The sequence below is a fragment of the Marmota monax genome, unplaced genomic scaffold (assembly GCF_021218885.2).
Source record: "Marmota monax isolate L192 unplaced genomic scaffold, Marmota_monax_Labrador192_F-V1.1 WCK01_AAM20220418_F8-fsc00061, whole genome shotgun sequence".
NCBI lineage: Eukaryota > Metazoa > Chordata > Mammalia > Rodentia > Sciuridae > Marmota > Marmota monax.
Window position 1 is genome coordinate 20277805 of NW_026695230.1, and position 18613 is coordinate 20296417.

Consider the following 18613-nt stretch of genomic DNA (forward strand, 5'->3'; position numbering starts at 1 on the left):
GATTGGGAAGCAGTGATTCACATGCTATGAGAAGGGAGAAGGGAGCAGAACTCTGTGTGGGGCTAAGGGAAAGGGTTTGAGCATATGTATAGATACATCCTCAAAAATTTATATATGTATATATATCTTCTATATTTATATGTATATATATTTTATAAATCCCGTTGACTCCTTGTGACAGCACTTAGAATGAGTGGGTGGGGGTTGATGTTAATTTCACAGGTATTTATTTATTATGTTGTTTTTAATATGCAATACAGCTCATGTGTCAACCTCCTAAAACCTTATAAATTGTTACATGTTCTAGCTGCTTCTAGTCACTTAAGTCTCCCACCTTCTATATTCAGAATCATCTGCAAACTTAACCACTACTACCATTTTCTGACCCCATCAGGTATATTACAGAAGTTCCCATAAGAGAAACGTTTATAGCATGCTGTGGGAGGTGCTGCACCAAATGCAGATGTACACCAGCCATTTAATCAAAGTCTTCAAATTCATGGGGCTTAAATTCTAGCATTGCAATATTTTGCTTCCTGGTCTCAAACAAGATTTCTGTAGTCATTAGAATCCACTTATTTATTAATATTCTTTCTAAAATTTCTTTGATATTCTAAATATATGACAAATTCAGAATATTTAATAAGCTTAACAGCAGCAGAATAAAATAAAATAAAATAAAGTTCTACTATGTCACTACTTCTTTGCAAACTGCTGCCACCATTGTGCCCTCTACTAATGCAATAATTTTCACCTTTTATATACTTTGTACTTTTTTCTGTTTAATATGCACTTTCATGCATGTTGTCTAAGGTTTTCTCCACCATAACTTTCTGAGGCTCTCTCTTCCTTTCCCTTTCTGAACCTCTCTTCCCCTTTCAGATATTCAATTCCCCAGTTCAGCTATGTTGAACTCTTCCTAGTGACTGGCTTCCATCCTCAGAGGCAGAATATTTAATAACCTCTCTACCCAGGCTCAAAGGCTTCCCATCCCACAACCCATCTGTTCTCCATTTTTGAATATGCTATAAATCTTCTCCTCCTGGAATGACTGACTACTAAGAGCTTCTCTTCTGAGTGACAAAATGAAAGGATTTAGAGAAAGAAAAACATCAATCATGACAACTGGCAGATTACAATGAGTGTTCTCATATAACAGCATCTGTTCATATGTTTGTGTCTACACATATGCTCCTGCATTTGCTAAAACTGGATTGCTTGTTTGTCACTGTGCATATTTTGCTGTGTGCTTCTGTGTAGTGTCTGCCTTGTGGCAATTGATCCAGATTATTCTCAACATTACTCCTCTGTCTCTTCCTGCAAACCTTGGAAATGGCCCTCTACAGAAGCACTGGCTGATTCACTGGAGCTCTACCACCCCTGGGATCACTTTGGTTATTGTCACTGGAGCCCTCTTTCAACAAAACCAGGGGAGCTGACTCACCTACTTCTGCCCAGCATCTGAGAAGTCATTTCTCAAAGACTGGATGCCACAGACTGCAAACTAAATGTGACTGAGTTCTAACAAGCTAAGACCAAGAAATTTGACAGCCACTCTAGTCCCCTGGGAAAAGCCTTCTCAAGCAGGTGGTGTCTCTAGACCTGGGATAGAGGGTTTTCATATCCCCAAGGACAGAGCTCTGTTTTCTAGTCAGAGACTTCTGGTTCCCAGTCACTTGCTATCTGTGCAACCTCTAGTGAATATTCTCTCCTGAACAGGCCCCATATGTCTAGTCAGAAATGGTGTAATAGTGGCCTCACACCAACACTTTAAATCCCAATGTGTCACTCAATGAACAGTTACTTTTGGTAGAGAGGCAGCACAGGCAAAAAAAGAGCACTGTAGGAAAACCCAGAAGCTCCTCAAAGTCAACTCAGAAATATGGATAAGTAGCAGAGATATGATTCTAACTAGTTTCCAAACCTTGAATTATGTATATCTCAAGGTTTATAACTGAAGAATTATATTACGTGATTTCCGTGAGCATTTAGTGACTCTAACTCTCTATATGTTATTAATTTAGAGAAACATAAAAATAAATATATATTTATATAAAGGGAATAAGTTTAGAGAACAGATTAAAAACATAACTTCTGATCCACTAAATTTTTTCTACTATTTTGATCTACTTCATGTGACATTCTAAGTCCTAGTTTTGGTTTACTCACATGGAAAATGATAAAATATTGTGTCAACGTATAGGATTTCTGTAACGATATAATAATGTAATTCTTGCAAAGTTCTCAGAAACTATTAGGCATTTATTGATAAACAAACACTGGCAATTTTTACAATTTTTAACAACCTTATCTTTGAAGTTAACACTTGGAAGTCAGAGATAGTTTATGGTTACTTTAACTTTAGACCTATTTTCTGTAATTTGATAGTTGATAAAACATTTCTTAACCTCTCTGCAACTAATGCTTATCTGTAAAACACCTGGGAGTCATAAAATGACAATATACATAATTTTTCTAACAAGTGAAAGAATTTATGTGGCTAGAATAGCAGTGTGTTTGAAAACAGATACATACACTTATTGAAATGAACATCATTCTTATTACTTATTTTAAATAGAATTTATTGGTGTTCAAAACCAGATTAAATATCAGATGGACCAATAGCAGTTAATTTTTAGTTTACTAGATTGCTCATGTAAAGGACCCTCATTTATTTGTTCAAGAAATGCATTTAGTTTGACCACTAGATGTCAGTAATGCTCATATGCCAAACTGAAGCTCCTTGATTAATTGAGTCTACATTTGTTGAATTTCTGCTGAGACAGTATAATAATTAGATGTTAAATAAAATAAAATAAATAATAATAATAATAAATGGATAATAAATTAAAGCTAAATTAACATTTTTTTGTCTTTTGAGGAAAATGGATATATAATCATCAAATCAAGTACAGTTTTTAAACAAATAATGTGAATTTTTCTGTGAGCTATCATGCTAACTGCAAACTTTGAAGGTATTTTAGGCATATCTTTGCTTGCATATCTCCAAGGTTAAAACAATCTTATCCTGAAGAAGCACTTATTTCTTTTGCAATACAGTAATATGAAGCAGGAAAGAGGAAGTACTGGGGATTGCAATGGATTAAACTATATTATATGCTTTTATGAATCTGTCAAAACGCACACCACTACTTTGTATAACTATGATGAACAAACAAATATAAAGGACATAGGTAACTTTTCCTGATAATTTAGTTATTATTTATAAAGTTTGATAATCTCACCATACATTATTATGTTCATGTGTTTAAATTACACATTCATCAAAACTTTAGAAAGTGCAATGTTTTCTTCAATATCTGTGAATACTCTAATAGGAAAGGATACTCTTAACAGGTCAATAGTTTCTTCACACCACTTTGGACCTTGTATAATTAATTCTATAAAATTGTGTGAGAAACCTAGGAGTATAAGCAGGTAATATGTGTGGTGATTACAAGGTTTGTTCCATTTTTCCCATGTCAACTTCAGTGCAAACATACTAGATTTGAATTCAAAGTGTATTAGTGTAAATAATTTTTTAAATCAACATCATTTTAGTTACTCTTGGATTATCTAAAATAATGCAAAACTATTCTAACAACTCAGAACAAAAAGGGACACAGTATCTAGTATTAGAGATAAAAATCCTGAAATAAAGAGCAAAGAAGTAATTGAAAAGGGAATATGTAAAAACTCTGGTCTTCATGAAAGTCTGTTTTCCTTCAGCTCTTCATGTATTTGGGCCAGTGTGCTGTCTGTGACCTCCTTTGTCTCTCCAGGTAAACTCTGTACTCTGCTGAGGACTCAGGACTACGTACTTCAGTGATAGTTTCCTTTGATTGACGGCATCAGGTTGGGTTCAGAAAAGGGAACATGCCAACAGGAGGGCAGCGGGAGACTGTGGTTAAGAAATTTGTTCGGGTTCTGCCTGCTCCCTCACTGAAAATGTCCTTAGTGTTTCCACGGGCCTCACAATCAATCTCAATTCCTGATATTTAGGTTTTTCCAGAATGCTCTCTTGGGCTCTAGATTCCAGGAACCCCTGCCCCTCTTCCAGCGAGGAGCTGTAAATATCCTACAATTACTGTCCCTAATGTCTCTTGTGGTTTCCCTAAAATGCCCACATACTTGGGCAAGTTTAAAGGGCTCAACTTGAATTTGTCAACTTTTTTTCCTGGAGACTTGACTAATACTGACAAAGCAGTCTTAAACTTTTTCTGTAGATTCCTATATTTAAACTTAATCAATCAATTAATTAAATTTTAGTGCTAATTAAAGTGGTGCTTAACAATTGAGCCATATCTCTAGACCCTGTCTCATAATAAAAAATAACTTGGTTCGGGCATCAGTAAGTTGCTGAAGCTGGCTTTGAACTTGGGATCCTCCTGCCTCAGTTTCCCAAGCCACTAGGGTTACAGGCACATGCCACCATGCCTGGCTCAAAGTTTCTTTTAGTGCTTCATTGGTGTTGACTACAAATACCAGGCTTAACCATAGCAATCTTTTTTTTTTTTATTATTTATATATGACAGCGGAATGCATTATAATTCTTATTACACTTATACAGCACAATTTTTCATATCTCTGGTTGTATACATAGTATATTCACTACAATTCGTGTCTTCATACCTGTACTTTGAATAATAATGATCATCACGTTCCACCATCATTTCTAACCCCCTGCCCCCTCCCTTCCCCTCCCACCCCTCTGTCTTATCTAGAGTTTGTCTATTCCTCCCATGTTCCCTCTAAAATGTGAATGATCATTTTTACTGTTCATGTTAATTTTTTGTTAGGAACTTTATAGCATAACTGTAGAAAAATATCTTTCCACCACTTGGACTATTTAGATCCTGGTTTCTGCATTTCTAGGGGATCTGTTTTAATGTTGACCATAATGCTTTTGTTCACATAGTGCCACCAGCTGGAGTAGGGGGTGATGTGCTGTGCGGCAGGGTGGGATTAACAGTCTCATCCATACACAGAGGGTCAATCAGGACATAGATTGAAAGTACATGGTGGCATTGCAGCGTAATGATCTCAAAGACTTTGCAGTAGCATGGCATCCCTGGGTTCAATCCTTGGTACATAAAAAAAGGCTAATGCAGCCACTTCTGTGCAAATGACTGACAGGTTATGTGGAAACAGCTGTGGGGGTTGGAATGACCACTCTGCATCCTGGTGCCAGGGTTGTGGGTTGTGGGATGGTAATGTCTTCTGTTGTCTCTGACACCATGAGCATTAAAGATAGAAGGCAGTGATTGATTTTGGAAAAAGATGGGTTAGATACAACATACAGCCCTAATACATGGCTTGAGTCCAAGGTTCAACCATGAAACTTTGGTAAACCAGAGTCTTGAGTACATCTTGGGTCTGATCTAAGAATCACCCCATATTAGCACATCAACACCTTATGGTGGCCTCATCTTGTGTGATTCCATGAAAGAAAATTATACTATCAAGAGGGAATCTCATCTGGTCACCAAACCATTCTCTTGAAGCCAAGTCCCAGCCATGAGGCCCCAGGACAGCCCAATAGGCAGAAATCACAGAGCTTCTTGGGGAAAATGGGTAACTCCACAAGCTGGAGGTTATAGGAAGAAGATAGTAACAGAGTTCTCTGCAGAGGAGAATTGGACTTCTATGTTTGATTCAGGGTCAGGGCATACAACCCAGAGATCCTTGTTGTTATCATGCACCAGATGTGGACTTCTAAAATTTTGAGGAAGCTACTCCAAAGCACAAAAAGTTTTCCTGACAAGAAAACCCAGATCAGGGACTCTGCTTAGCCAGGTCTAAGCATTTTCTTTCTTTTTCCCCCTGGTGTACTAGGGATTGAATTCAATGCTTTGCTTATGCTAGACAGATTCTCTATCACTGTGCTATATCCCCAGGTGTAAATTTGGTATTGCAGTTTGATTATGAACCACTTCACAGCCAGCATTACTATGTGCTTCAATCCACACTGTATGCACTATTATGTTTAAGCTTTTCCCACTTCCATAAATACATTTAACTGGAAAATTGCCTTACACATGCTACATACTTCTTAATATCACTGAAAGAAGAAACACTTTTATTTAGCATGTTTGTGTGTGTTATAGATATTGATCAGGATGCTCACCACTCAGTACTGTGGACCACAGTGAGAAAGACAAGATCAAGTTCAGTCACTGTTTATTAGTGATCTATTGCTCCCACACAGAAATTCTTGAGTCTAGCTCTTCATTATCAACACCAACTCTAGGCTACTTTCTGTTTTCCATTTTTCTAGATATCTCTACCTGAGGGCCATGATGTGACCTCATATAGTTACATAGAATATTTTTACTTAAATCTTCTATAAGAGTTAAGAATTTCTGGATGAAATAATTTATCTGAATGATCTTCCCTGTCTTGTATGTGAAAACGATATTAAAGATGAGTGTGATATTATCTATTTTATGTACATTAGCGCCTGTGTTTCTTTCGACCTCAGCCTTTTTACTCATAAGATAATGGGATGGATAATGTTAAATGTATTTCCATCTTTAAAAATTGATGTTTCTATAAAATTTTAGAAATTTGAAGTGAAGGTAGTAAATCAGTAACAACACATCCAAAAGAAAACAACAACAACAGCAACCAAAACAAAACAAAACAAAACAAAAACAAAAACAAAAACAAAAAAAACACTCAAACCAAATTATAACCCATGCACAGAGACAGGAAATTTCACAAGGGCAGCAGGAATTGTATTTGCTGGGGTCAAATTTAATGCCAAGAGTTGCCCAGGTCCACAGGAACTGAATAGTGTTCCTCTTCTATCTTCTTGGTTATACCTGCCCTATTTCCTAATAATCTTTCCTGGTATGTTTTTGTGTATTTTACATATTGTCATGCAGTCATAGAAAATGTTTCCAAAGTACCGGACATGAAGGACACTTCTGAGTTTTAAACGAGAGTTCTATAGTCAGTCACAAATTTCAGTTCAGCACTCCTTTGAATATTTTAAAGCAAAGACACCATCCTCAGATCTAGAGTATGGAAATAGGACTGAATATTGGAAATCAGAGTAAGAATAAGACAGACAGAACATTAAAATATAAATAAATCAAAGATTTTAGAGATGAAGATAAAATTTGGTATCTCTGTAAAGGGTAGAAAATTGGAGCATTAGATGTTTTCATCCAGACATTGCCATTATCCCATGGTCTGAACCTTATTTCTTCATCTAAAATGTTATTAGATATGTTCTCCTCTAGGATCCAAGTTTACCGCATGAGAAGATATCTGGAGATGTCTTCTCCAGACTCCTACTTCAAGGCTACTGACACCTCCAGCATCTTCTCTATTAGTCTTTTTCTTTTGTCCAGATACGGGAAGGAGATAAGGAGAACAGGCAGCAAAAGAAGTTTTGTTGTCAATTCTAAACCACTTCCAATAAAAATGAAAGGTGTAAACCCTAAGCGGGTGGTATAAAATATTTAAATTGGAGCTAGATTATTATAACTTGAATTGCATATAGATATGTTTACCCAAACATTCAATAGAATTATTCTTTTTGTACAAATATCTTTACAACATGCTCTCGGATCTGCTTGGTCCTAACACCATAAATGACAGGGTTAAGGTCAGGTGGGATGACCACATATAGATTAGCCAAAAGAATATGGATGTACTGGGGAATGTTATGGCCAAAGTGATGAGTCATAAAAGAAAAAAAGGCTGGTGTGTAAAAGCACAGCATGACACACACATGGGAACCATAAGTATTGAGAGCCTTTAGTCGTGCGTCTTGAGAGGGAAGATGGAAGACAGCTCGAAGGATAAGCAGATAGGAAGAGGCAATTAGGATCACATCCACAATAATATTAGAAATCACCATAAGCCCATAGATTATGTTGACCTTGATGGGGGCACAGGCCAGTCGGGCATGTGCTCACAGTATGTATGAGGCATGATGTGATTCCCACAGAAGGGCAGTTGCAAAATGAGAAATACAAATGGGTTTACAAGAATTAAATTTCTTCCAATGACAACAGAGGCTAGAATGCTGATGGTTTTATTGGTGAGGATCACCGTGTAGTGGAGAGGATTGCAGATGACCACCAGCAAAACAGTCTCCATGCCAGTGAACATGTGGATGAAGAACATCTAAGCAAGGCAACCCCCAAAACTGATCTCTTGGAGACTGAACCAGAAAATGCCCAGCATTTTGGGGATAGTGGATGTAGACATACCCAGATCAATCATGGACAATATGGCCAGGAAGTAGAACATAGGCTGATGAAGACTGTGCTCAGTCTTGATCAAAAAGAGATTGGTGTTGTTCCCCACAAGGGAGGTCAGGTACACAATGCAGAAGGGGAAAGCAATCCAGATGTGTATAGTTTCCAGTCCTGGTATTCCTAGCAAGATAAATAAGGGAGGATGGAACTGGGTGTTATTGATGGTTGGCTTTATCATAGCAAGTGTCAATGAATTCCTATCAAGTACAAGCATCCTTGCTTTCATTAGAATCTTCTCTTTTCTAGGTCCCGGAGAGACAGGAAAACATCAATCATTGTGCTGGATGGAATGATATGTGTTAATTTACACACATTTGGAATTTGTTTGTTGCAAAATTAATAGAAAGTCACTCAACATAGGTTATTGTTCTGAGACCTATCCCAGGTAATATTGTCCATGGTTTTATTTTTTCCTAATTCATTAGTTTTTTGAGGAAATATTTTACAATGTAGTGTATGTTCACGTTTTATGGCATTCCCTTCTATCCATTACCTTGAGGAAATCACCATATCCAATGTTTCTTGAATTGTCTAGAAATAAAAAGTATAATCAGTAGAGTAGAGAAAATGACCAGGGGGAAGAATGAGCCAGAAAGAGACAGGGGTGGTACTGGGGAATAAAATGGACTAAATTATACAGTTATATTGGGTACACATACAAATAAGTAACAAAGAATCCCACTGTTACTAAAATTATAATGTACCAGTATAAGGAAAACAAAGAAAAATTTAAAAAAGTCTACAAGAGGTGAAAAATAAAAGAAAAATTTCTAAATTACAATAAGAATTGCTGCTGTATACTATTATCAGTGTTTTGATTTGATATAAATTTAAGGATTTGCCTCAAGTGTCTAATGTAATCACATGACAAAAGGAAGATCAATCAGATGTCTTAGAATTTTCTTCATTTAAAATGTGCTTCCCTGACTAGTCTGTTATTCTATGAGAGCATTGCTTCTTTTTTTAATTTTTAAATTTTTCCTCATCTTGTTGGATTGCTTAGTTTCCAATCCCATATCCATGGTCTCTTATTTTTTTCTACAGTAACCTATCAGACAAATTATGTTTTTCTTCTTTATAACATATAACATCAATGTATAATATCTAACATTATGATATGTCCTAAAATCATGCCTTCTTTCAGATATAAACAGACCAAATATCCTACAAGTTTTATTGATACTAAAATTAAATCATTGTTAAGGAATCTTCCCTGGTCCCTTAAATATAACAAAGAAAAGTATCTTCTTTTAATCCTTTGTAGCCCCAGGATACTGTGTAACTCTGAAGCAACTAACACAAGCTGATTCCATCATTCCTTGCCTACCGAATAGCTGCTACTCAGGTTAAAGAACAAGGAAATATTAATTTTAATATACCTAACATTGAAATAAAAGAATTTAGCTCCTAGTTTATATGTGTGTGTGTGTGTGTGTGTGTGTGTGTGTGTATGAGAGAGAGATACAGAGAGAGAGACAGAGAGACACAGAGAGAGAGATTGAGGAAGGTGAGTGGAGGAAGATATTATATCATGCATGTTGCATATAACAGTTGTCCTGTAACTTTGCCAGGTAGTTACCCCATAGTAGAAATGTCTAGGCAAGGGAGTTACTAATCCCCTGTTCTATATGAGAAGGAAAGGAGTGTTTTTTAACTCCAGAGAAACTGGAGAGTATTGTACATGTTTGAGGGGGGGCATAATATTTTCCAGTGTTGTGGGAAAGAAGCCAGGCTGAGAAATCAGAGAGAAACTGCTTGTACAACTTGGAATAGTCTGAGGAAATAGCTAGGGTGATAGGTCATGGAATTTCAGTCCAGAGTCAGTTCTATCTTCAGGGTGGAGATTTTCAGTATGACCCTTCAGTAGCAGAGGAAGAAGTTTCCAGGGGAGTGGCATAGGAGACCAGTCTTTCATGGTATATCCGGACACTTACCCTGTGGCAGTTTAGACCAGGGTGCTTGCCTCCTTCCTGATGCAGCTGTGAGCCACAAACAATGGCAGACAGTGTGATCCAGAAGATTATTTCTGGAAGGCAAAGTGACACATTCATCCTGTACAAAGATCCCAGCCCTACAGTCCATTTCAAAATCTAGATTTATAATAGTTGAAGATCTTACCCTTCTACTGTCCACCAATGCTAAGATCACTGAGTCCATGGTGTCTTTTTCTCTGCTGACTAGTGCATTTCTCTGACTCTAGTATGCTATTAAGAGTATTGGTACTTTGAACCCATTCAAACTTAAAATGGCTTAAATCTTGCTGTATCATTTGCTTTCTGGAAACTTTTAGGCAAATTTCTTTCACTTTCCAGATTCGTTTCTGTTCCCATAACATTGGAAACAATAAATAAATCTAAGTAACATTGTTCATTTTTTTAATGGCTGATAAGATCAATGTAAATCAAGGAACTAGCTCACAGAGTATTCCAAAATAGTATTTATATTATCAATGCCTCCCAATATTATATTTTCCTTTAGCCCCAATATTAACACAGTAAATCACGTGGTAGCAAAAATAACAGGCTTCTTTTTAAAAGGCCTTCATTCATAATTAAGTCATCTTTGACTCTCAGATGGTATGTATGAATGAGGTGGGAATGATGATTGTCACATATGAGACCAAAGAGAGAGTGTTGTTGGGCAAGGCATTTATACTCATTTTAAATCTTTATTAATATTAACATAACCCAACTTTGCTCACTTTGAGGGGAACTGTGTTCTTTCTTTCATCTCCTAAACTCTGTGGAACCAAGGCAGTTGATGAGTGTGGGTAATAATCTCTATTTAAGCATTTTTTCTTTTTTTGGTACTGGAGATTGAATCCAGGGGTGCTGAAACACTGAGCCAAATCCCCAGATCATTTTATATTTTATTTTGAGAAAGGATCTTGATAAGTTGCTTAGAGGTTCACTAAGTTGCTGTGGATGGCTTTTAACTTATGATCCTCCTGCCTCAGCCTCCTGAGCTGTTGAGATTACAGGTGTATAGTGCATGGTTTAATTCTGCATTTTCAAGACTGAGTCATGAAATAGGTTAGGGAGGCAGGCTCAGTTTGGCTGCTGTAGCAGTGGTATTTATTTATACAGATAAAGGCTTGGAATTGGTTTCATAAAGTTGATAAAACTTGAAGAACATAGTGCAGACCAAATATTTGTCATTCCATTTGGAAATTGACATTAATCACCATTCAACCCCCAACTCAAATATATGACAGTGTCTTATAGGGGTGTCTTTCTGTCTTATATAAACCAGAGTGAGTTTAGTTGCTGGCCTTTCCCTCTGTAATATGTAAATTTGCTAGTCTGAGCAATTTTCATTATTTTTGACAGTTGGTGTCAATATGATTATCTTTGTGGTATTTGTCTAGAGCAAGTGTACTGGGTATCTGAGTATTTGTGTGTGTGTTGGCCAGTGGGTGTTGTATAATAGAAAGAAAGAGAGGGAAAATAATATAAATGGATATAAAGGGCAAAAAGACAAAAATAAAAAAGAAATTCTGTATATGCGTATTACTCGTTGGTATGCTACAGTCCTCAGCTGTGGACGCTGTACAATCCTACATGCTCTAATGCATTTGTCTGTGATGTTAATGGCACTTGGGATAACTGTTTGGCAAAAGGGAGGCTCCTGTCCTTTTCTTTCATTTGTCCTTTCCTTTTCCTCTCTGTAGCATCTCACCTGCCCTGTTCAAGCATTCTTACCTCTCACATTTCTTTTCCCAGCTCTAACTTGGAGCATATTTGCAACATGACCCAGGTTCTTAAAGATGATGCTTGGAAGCCTCTTCAAATCTCTGGGCCGCAAGCCTACCTGGTCACAGAGAAAAAATCTTTATAGTGAATCTAAGGAATGTCCCAGAATCCCTGAGCTTAGTCTTCAGACTTCTCTGGGTATAAACATGGACAAGGGTTATTAAGTCTCTCTAACTCTTTCTCCCCACACTACTGCATCTGCAGAGAAACACTGTACCAGATATAACCCCTAAGTGCAGGGCAGGAGATGTGGCATGGAATGTGAGGAATGGAAATATTCTGATTTGGGGAGTCTGGGAGATGATGTTGAGTTAGCCTCTCTCAGGAACCCTGAAAATATTAAATTCATACTATAAAGTCTTCAAAGTGTGACATCTTAGGAAACTGCCCTTGGCAACTGTTCTGTTTTGTTTAATGGAAATTTATATATTCAGATTTAGTTTGTCTACTGTCACAATTGAGGATTCAAAGGATGAAGAAGGAGTAGAACTCTCAAACAGACCCTGTAGACTCTGTGGCAGCACATGAGACCCAATGGGGGCAGCTCTGTTTATTGGCAGAGGGCATGCCTTCAGATTATGGCTTCAGCTTCTTTCAAGCCAGCGAGTCTCCGGCCCAGTTTATAACTATGGTGAACATAAAGTCTCCGGAAAAACATATGTTTAGCTCTTTTTGTTGATGGTGAGAAAAAAATCTACATTTTCCTAAGAAAACCATGATATTGTCTTTTCAAGCCAGAGCACAGAAGTGTGTCCTGAGGGTGTCCCTCCTAGATGTGGTGAAGTGGACCTGATGGTGACACCAGGGCAGGCCATGGATTCTGATTTTCCCAACTAGAACATGAAAGAGACTGATGGACAATGGAATTATTCAGCTGTTTTTTTTTTCTTTTAAGTTTAGTCTTTTTTGAGTTGTTACCATAGAGATGGCAATATCTGTGGTCCAGAAGAGATTCCGGTTTAATCCACTACATTCTCTTGTTCATTTCATTCATTTTAATTAATGAGAAGATTATGTTCTATTTTCCTGCCCTCCCCTCATTGAGTCCATCTTCCCTAATGTGTCCCCATTTGTTTTCCCCTATTGAGCCTAACTCTATTCCGTCTATGCTTAAAATATCTTCCTATGACCTCTATTTTGTCCATGATATACAAGGGAAATTTTAGGATACAATAAGCACTGTTGTTGCCAAAGTCCTTTTCTCAGTACTCAATCAACGTTTTAAACTTTAGTTGTACTTCTTAACTTCATAATGCATATCCTTTTATTTGGTGACTGAAAGTCCTACATACAACATAACTACTACTTATTTCCACTTCCTCTCAACTGTTCCTCAATAACCAATGTTATTCTTCCATATCAGCCAAATGGATATGATCTCTGGATCTCTTGTATTTTCATATCAGTGTAAAACATTATCATAACATGGACATGTGTAATTGAATTTAATGTTTTCTATCTTTCCCATTATTTTAGTGGACTGTTATTACAGTGGTGTTTAACTCACCTTATCTAGCATAATACCTTAAATGTTAGAAGTGCTCAGGTATTATTGAATAACATTATTCTTGGAATATGAAAATTCCAGACCTGAGGGTAATAACACCATATGATTGTGTAAATCGTAATATAGTCCTATGCCAAAAATTATTTCACTATGACTTATGGAATCAAATTTTCATAAACAGCAGTATTATTTTTGCCTTAAACCATTTTGATGCTCTATTGATTTTACTTGTGAGACAGAAAGCTGGCTATTCCCTGAGGGCACTGCTTCTCTGAAAACTTTTTAGGGATTGGATGTTTTTCCACTATAACTCCTCACACTGAAAAGCCTTGGGGAAGACTTCTCCTCATTTATTCTCATTGATAGCACTGGAATAATATCCACTCCTTATCTCTAAAAATCAAATCTACTTTGATACTCATGACATAATACAGTCAATACTCCTACTTCCTTGAAGACTTTGAAGTCCAATGCACTGATGCTTTGTTGAATATTTTACCAATATAACTCTTGTTAGTTTCACTTTAAACTATGATGAAAATTTTGTGTTTCTTATGACTTCTTATATACATGAGTAAAATTAATATTATATTCCTAGAATTACATTATAAGTCAGCATGGTACCACATTTTTACTAAATATTGACAAATTACATCCTGGTTAATTTAACTCTTGCTGTACCCCATCTTGTAGGCAGCTATGTAGGCTTACTATGGTTTACACAAGGATGATAACTGTTTTCATCACTATCTCCATCTTACTTGTGTCCTGTATAGGAAACCTTCATATCTCCTTGGTTGGGTACCATCAGGGAGGATTATGTAATGTGATCAATGAACCAAATTTTTGCCTCATAGTGTTTGCATTTTGCATTCTGTTACATCATTTAACTTTAGTGACATAAAAAAAACAAATACAAAAACAAAAAACCAAACCAAACCAAACAAAAAACTTCTGTAAAGTTAGTTGCTTAAAAAGAGTAATTCTTTTTTAACACATTTTCTTTTCTTTTTTTTTTAATTTTTTATTGTTGGCTGTTCAAAACATTACATAGTTCTTGATATATCATATTTCACAATTTGATTGAAGTGGGTTATGTGCTCCCATTTTTACCCCATATACAGATTGCAGAATCACATCAGTTACACATCCATTGATTTACATATTGCCATACTAGTGTCTGTTGTATTCTGCTGCCTTTCCTATCACATTTTCTTTTTTTAAAAAAAACTATTTTTAATTTTTATTGGTGTATCATAATTTTATACATAATAGTGGGATACATTGTGACATATTCATAGTACACATAATATAATTTGTTCAATTTTATTTTCTAGTACATTCCTTCCCCTTTATCTTCTTTCCTCCTGATCCCCTTCTTCCATTTTCATGAGACTTCTTTTCTTCAGTCTTCCACATATGAGAAAAAAAGTACAACCCTTTTGGTTCAAAATTCTTAGGGTTGGATGAGAGATTATTTCCGAATAGGCTCTCTCACTCTATCTCTTCCAGCATTTGCTATAAGTCAAGTCATAGTTTGTCTGGATGGTGGAAGACAGTTTCATCTAACTTCCCCAGAAATTTGAGAGCTGAATGCTGGGCTCTTCCTCATTGCCCTTTGCAGTTCAGCAGGTAAACTAGGACTCACTCATGACAATTTTGGGGTTTCAAGTGGTACAGCAAGAAACTCCAATTCACAAGCTCTTTTAAGCCTTTGTTTGCATCACATTTACTGATTTCAAAAGAAGTTATATTCCTGCCCAAACTCAAGGGGTAGGGAAATAAGCTCATCTCTTGATGGGAAAATGTTAAACATCATGTTGAAAGGGAAGTGATTCAAGGGCAAGTCACTATCCTATGGATCTAAATTGGCTTCTCATTTGGCTCTGCCCTATCTATAAAAACACTATGCATTCTTGGGTATTCTGCAGTGCTGTCTGTCCTAAATCATGTCTGTATGTGGATGTGTTTGTTCTGTACTAAACTGTTACACCAGTTTGCCTGTTCTTGTACACATATCCCACAACTCTGGTTAGTGAAGCTATAGAATGGATTTGGGACTGTAATAGTATAAACCCTAAAAAGTTCTTTAGATGGTCTGGCTCTTATCTTTTGAATCTATGTTATAATTTGTAAATGAAAACAAATGGGCAAATAAACTCTCAGAAATATTTATTATATTCAATATATAACTCAAGAGGATTTAAAAATTATTGATTGTTCCACATTGTTTACCTGGTTTACCTTAAATTTATACTTTGAGTTGAAAAGTCCAAAACATCAGTTGTTGGACTTATCATGTTTCATAGTGCTATTGAAAAATATAGTAGAAAAATAAACTTCCAACTTGGATTTCTATACCCTGAAGAAGATATTTTCTTGGGCATAGAAATTTAGGTTGGCAGTTCATTTTTCCACTATAGTTTTGGAAATATTTTACCATTTTCTTTATTTCATAGTTTTTAAAAAAGATATTTGCTGTTAGTTTTCTTATTGCTTCGTTGAAGATATTCCCCTCAACCCCTTTGACTTTTTTGAAATTTTCTCTTTATCTATTTCCCAGTGGTTTTACTTTGACCCTCTTAGGTGAATTTTTTTTTTAATAAATCATGTTTTAAATTTTTGGCTTGATTTCTTTCATAAATTTTATAATCTTCATTTAAAAATATTGCTTCTAACCTATATTTTAACTCTTTTATGACCCACGTATATGTGTATATATATATAACTTGATTATTTTCTAAATCTATATTGTTTTTCATATTTTCTACCAAGTTATTTCTCTAGGAATTATTATAGATGTTATTTTGATAACTCTCAGTTCATTATCTCTTCATCTAGGTATGATATGCTGTTAGCTCACCTATTGAATATGTTTTTAAATTAATGCAATTTCAAAAAATAAAATTCTTAACTGGTTATTATTGCTTTCCAGTTTATGGCTGAAAAATTTCATCTTACCATCCAATTTATTGTGTATAATGATCATATTTCTTTTATAATCCCACTGATTTTCTTTTGAAAATTTTAATGTTGTCTTTTTATTTGATTTTTGGTTGGTAATTATTGTCCTTGATGGTTATAAAATCTTTTGGACACAGTATTTTTTACAATTACCTCAATATTAACTCTTCTCACTGAAATTGGATGATCCTCATTAATAACATTTTAAAAATATTTGTTTTATGTTAAGTTAATAGAAATCACTAGGATTGTCATAGAAGTGAGTGAAATGCTGTTAATAGTGACTTCCAAAGTCCAATTTGATCTTTTCTTTTCTTGAGCAATATTTTACTTACATTATTCATTCCTTTAAAATGCTCTTTATTGTAATTATCTTTTCTGTTGCCATTTTTGAAAGCCATGAACTTATTATTTATGTACTTTGTCCATTTTATATACCTTATTATATTAAACTTTCCATACTCCAAATTTTTTAGGATTATTTACAATTTGTTTTCTGTTACCATCCATTTTCCCAATTTTTTTGAAGTTCATGAATAGTGTTCTTTTTTTCTTAAACATTTTGATGTTAAAATTCATCCAGTTAAAAACCAGTACACAAATAAATATTCATTCTTGCTCTCTCTGTAATGTGTGATTAAACTCCCTCATATCTTCCTCTGTGTGAATTATCACTACCCAAATTCCAGTTCTCCTGTTAGTGAGTAAAATTTATATTATATTCCTAGAATTGCATTATAAGTCAGCACGGTATCATAATTTTAGTAAATATTGACAAATTACATCCTGGTTAATTTAACTCTTAACTTGACCTCTAATTAAATATCTCTATGAAGGAAATTTTGTTATTACCTTAAAGAAATCTATAGTCAGATAGTTCTAATAGTAAGTACTTCCCTCAATGAATTCAAGTTCTCCTCCTTGAAACTTACACTTAAATGGCATATTCTGTGTTAGGATTCAATAGAGAATATGTACTCACACACAAACACACATCTCCAATAAATGTGTTCAATATTTCATATATATGTATTTATGTATATCTAATATGTATATTCAATTGAAGGTCAAATTGACAAAATACATTTCTTTATTAATTTTTATCATAAATTTCAGTCTTTTACGTCTCAGGCTTCCATAACCTAAATAAGTTACTCTCATTCAATCTTTTGTAGTAAAGAGACTCTTCACCCGCTCCTGGATCTGCTTGGTTCTGATCCCACAAATGACTGGGTTGAGGGCAGGGGGGATGACTACATAGAGATTAGCCAGGAGGATATGGATATACTGGGGGATGTGATGACCAAAACGATGAGTGAGGAAGGAGAAAAGAGCTGGGCCAAAGAAGGCTAAGATGACACAGATATGGGAACTGCAGGTGTTGAGAGCCTTCAGGCGTGCATCTTGGGAAGGGAGGCGGAAGACAGTGCATACAATTTTAGCATAGGAGATGATGATTAGAAGCACAACCAGGAACAAGAAAGACATATTCCCTAGACCATAATAGACATTGGCACGGATGCTGGCACAAGCCAGACGTGCCACGCCCATGTGCTCACAGTAGGTATGAGGGATGATGCTATGCCCACAGTAAGGCAGCCTCAGGAGGAGAAAAACGATAGGTGCAATCGTGCACAAGCTTTGCAGAACCACGGCCACAGCAATCACCCCAATGATTCTGTTGGTGAGGACTGTGGTGTACCTGAGAGGGTTACCAATAGCCACATAACGATCGAAGCCCATAGCCAGAAGTACAATGCTCTCCATGACTGTGAAAAAACTTGAGCAACACAGCACCCAAAACACAGCTCCTGAAGGTTGAACCAGAAGATGCCCAGCATCTTGGGGATGGTAGTGGTAGAGAGACTCAGGTCGATCAGGGACAGCATGGCCAGAAAGTAGAACATGGGTTGGTGGAGTCTAGGATCAGTCCAGATCACAAACAGAATGACAAAGTTTCCCACAAGAGCAGTCAGGTACACGACACAAAAAGGAAAACCAAGCCAGACCTGTGCAGCCTCCAATCCTGGAATTCCCAAGAACATGAATGAGGAAGGGTGAGTCTCAGAGGCATTGGGAGAAGACATGCTCCTGCAGGCTGAGGGCAGTCATGGCTT

The 18613-nt window shown here is 36.1% G+C and overlaps 2 pseudogenes; both read right to left on the reverse strand.

Moving 5' to 3' along the window:
* Positions 1–7537: 7537 nt before the first annotated feature.
* On the reverse strand, positions 7538–8451 carry LOC124088571 (olfactory receptor 52E4-like; annotated as a pseudogene).
* A 9206-nt stretch (positions 8452–17657) lies between these two features.
* On the reverse strand, positions 17658–18583 carry LOC124088576 (olfactory receptor 52E8-like; annotated as a pseudogene).
* Positions 18584–18613: the final 30 nt, after the last annotated feature.